The sequence below is a fragment of the Drosophila nasuta genome, chromosome 3 (assembly GCF_023558535.2).
Source record: "Drosophila nasuta strain 15112-1781.00 chromosome 3, ASM2355853v1, whole genome shotgun sequence".
Classification (NCBI taxonomy): Eukaryota; Metazoa; Arthropoda; class Insecta; order Diptera; family Drosophilidae; genus Drosophila; species Drosophila nasuta.
In genome coordinates this window covers 45997741-46001158 of record NC_083457.1, presented here as the reverse complement: position 1 = coordinate 46001158, position 3418 = coordinate 45997741, and positions in this window count along the sequence as shown.

Genomic DNA, 3418 nt, shown 5'->3' with positions numbered 1-3418 from the left:
ATGTTATGCAATGTTGACAGCTCTGTTAATCGGTCTTTTGCTTAACAGTGCACTGTGATCTTTTAACATTTAAGGCATTGAAACTCGATGTTATGCTATGTTGACAACTTATTGCTTAAAAGTGCTGTCTTCTCCTAATATTTTTGGTATGAGGCATTAAAACGTGATGAAATGTCAACTTAATGAAGTTATCAAAACATTATTTTAGCTCTAGTAATGCCACAAAAAAATGATCGTTGACTCCATAGTGCGCTGCCCGCAACTCCGGTTGCCCCATTGCTTTTGGCCTGGTCACGTACAAATCCGATTTGCACAATTCAAATAACGTACATTTGGAGAAACGCATTGCAAACAATTTTGTTGAAAATGAGAGAATGTGAGGGAGAAGTGAGTGAGTGGGAGGACATGTTTACTTCGCTTTGACGGACCGATGAAGTTGCTAAAAGAATCGCATCGAGTTGCAGTTGCAATCGCAATCGCAGTTGCCGCTATTACCGCTGTTGCTGTTGCTGCTGCAGTCGGCCGTGAATTACGCGCCGCTGGGACTGAAATGCGCTTCGCAAATGGCAACGCACTCGGTTTTATATAATTTTAATTAATTTTTTGCGGTCAGCTTAAGTTGTGCAGCTCTCATTTTCGCTTTCGCTATCGTCGTCGTCGTCGAATGTGTCGTCTCATTTTCCTCGACACTTTCACCGTGACATGTTTTTAATGCTCAACTTTGCTTTCGTTTTAATTAAAACTGTGTTTTAATGCGCTTTCTCCCCGCTTACAACAAATGCGCAAATTGTGTTCTTCTCTTTTTAATTTTATTTTATTTATTTGTATATATCTCTCTTGAATGTTCATTTAAAGTCCTGGCCAAGGACAACTGCACTGGGCACCAGAGCTTGTATTTATTTACTTGTGCAGAGTACATGCATATTTTTATAGCCACGATTTCTTTCCTCCATTATGCATTGTGGCGTGTTCTTTGTTCCGTTAAGCGTCAACATTGGCGCCTGCTGTTCTTTCGGGGCAAGTTCAGAGGTTGCATCATCGTCGTGCAGCCGTGCAGCTGTGCAGCATCATCCATATCCATGCGGCGTGCAGCATGCAGCATGTGGCATGCAAATGGAATGCAATAAATTGCCAAAGCCAAGCACAAAATATGCCAACATTAAATGTCAAATAAAAATTCAAAACAAAAACTCAAATCAAAATGGCAGATTGTGCATGTGCACATCATACATTTTTATACCCATTACTCATAGAGGTGAAAGGTATTCTAACTTTGTGTCGGCCTGCAGAGGCAGAGGAAAAAGTGCAGTTTCCATATATTCTTGATCAGCATCAACAGTCAAGACGATATAGTAATTTCGGTTTGTCTGTATTTTTAACTCCTGAAAATGATGTCGTGTTAACATAAAAATTTGACAAACAATTTTATACCATATGGCAGAAAACGGCTGCTGCTTTGATTGGCAAAATAGTATAGTATATGTTAGATGTAATAATATAACAATATACCAAATATTGTCATCAGTATATTTTACTATTACTCTACATATGTATTACTATGTACTCTATAATATATTTTAAATATAACAGCATATCAATATACCAAATAAAACATTCGGTATATTTTAGTATTTTAATTTCAGGAATTAGGAATCGACATATCAAATATATCCTTCTGTATATTTTAGTATTTTTTGTATACTGATTCGGTATATTTTGATAATAACGCATTTTTGAATGTAGTAGTATTTCGACGTAGCAAATATATCCTTCGGTATTTTTAGTATTTTTTAGTTTATTGATTTAATATATTTTAAGAATAATACCGCACTGTTTACTTTTATTGAAAATGCATAACGGGTATCTCAAAGTCGGGGACACTCCACTGTAGCTTTCTTTCTTGCTGCTCTCTTTATCTGTCTTCTAGCTTGCACATCTGTCTCTGTCATATTTCTTTAACATGTGTCCCAGCACAGCACCCTCTATGGCATTGCGTATGCTCTAACCAGCTGCACAATTGGCCTCACAAAACAAACAACTTCATCTCTAACTATCCATCTCGCTCTGAGCGGAACATTGTTGACAACAAGTTGGCTTAAAAGCCAAGCCCACATCCTTCCAAGATAAACTGGGCAGAAAAATTGCAATGACAGCGCGTCAGCACAAACTTCAGCTTCCCACTTCAGATTTATGGATGCAGTTAAGTTGCCTTGAAATTAAGTTGCAAGCTGAATTTACACATTCTCTCTCTCAACGCTCTCAGTGCTATGCGGGTCAGTTTATGAGCTGTGCATAAAGCTGTGTGTTAACTGTTTAAAATGTGCTTAAATGTGCAGCATTAGCCTCACTCGTTATTATCATCTCACACACACAACTCGCATTTTATGACTGCCCTCGGTCGCTCACTCGTCTTCTAGTTGCAGTCAAATAAACACACACTTCGCTGCGCCTCATAAATTGCGCATACTGCAATGTGGGGCATGCTTCAACAGACACAGCCACAGCCACACAAAAAAACTTAAAAAAGAGTAAACCACAAGAACCACAGCAACAGCAGCGACAACAACAAGCATTTTGGCATTTTTATGACAATCTTGTGCTGCGCTTTTGATGCTGATGCTGCAGCAGCAGCAGGAGTAGTCATAAAACCGCAACAAAAGCAACTTAAAGCGACTGTGACGATGCCACACTCTGCGTATACGTAATGTGATTTGCTCTCTTAATGACATGTAAGCCGATTTTAACAGATTCCTCCCACTCAGACCTGTTTTAAGCGGCAAACAATTCTTAATTTGATAAGAATTAAGCGCCACATAATAAGATCAACAAATTGTGCGCGTCAAGTGAAATTTGAATGCAATTCTCAAATGGCAACGTTAAGAGTTGAAAGTGTATCAAATATTGTTTACTTTGCAAGAATAATCTGCAAATATTCCACTTTCAAAGGCAAACGAAAATAAAGTTGTTAGGTGGAATGCTTAGAGCAGGGGAAAGGGGATAAGGAAGTGGAAAAAATATAGCACGGATAGCGAAGCTCTTTTTCTCTCTCCCTGATAAACTGAGATGAGTTGCAAGAGCAACTTAGTGAAATTGTGGGACCTCTTCGATTGGATCTCTGCCAAAAACTGGAAAGAAAGACTCAACGAAATAAGAGCCAGATAGAGAGGAACTGCGGAAAGAACGGAAACATGGCACAACTGGAAGTTAGAGTCTACTTTTGAGATAGCAAAGCAGAAAAAAGTTTCGAGCACTAAAACTCCCTATTGTGTAAGTTTCTTTAAATTCAAGTGTCATCCAGTTTTTAAATACAAAAAAAAATGTCACTACTGAAAATAACAACAGAAAAAGACTTTAGATAAAGTTTTTATTTTCACAGAATTATGAAATCATTTGCGGGAAGAGGAAAATGCTTTCATAT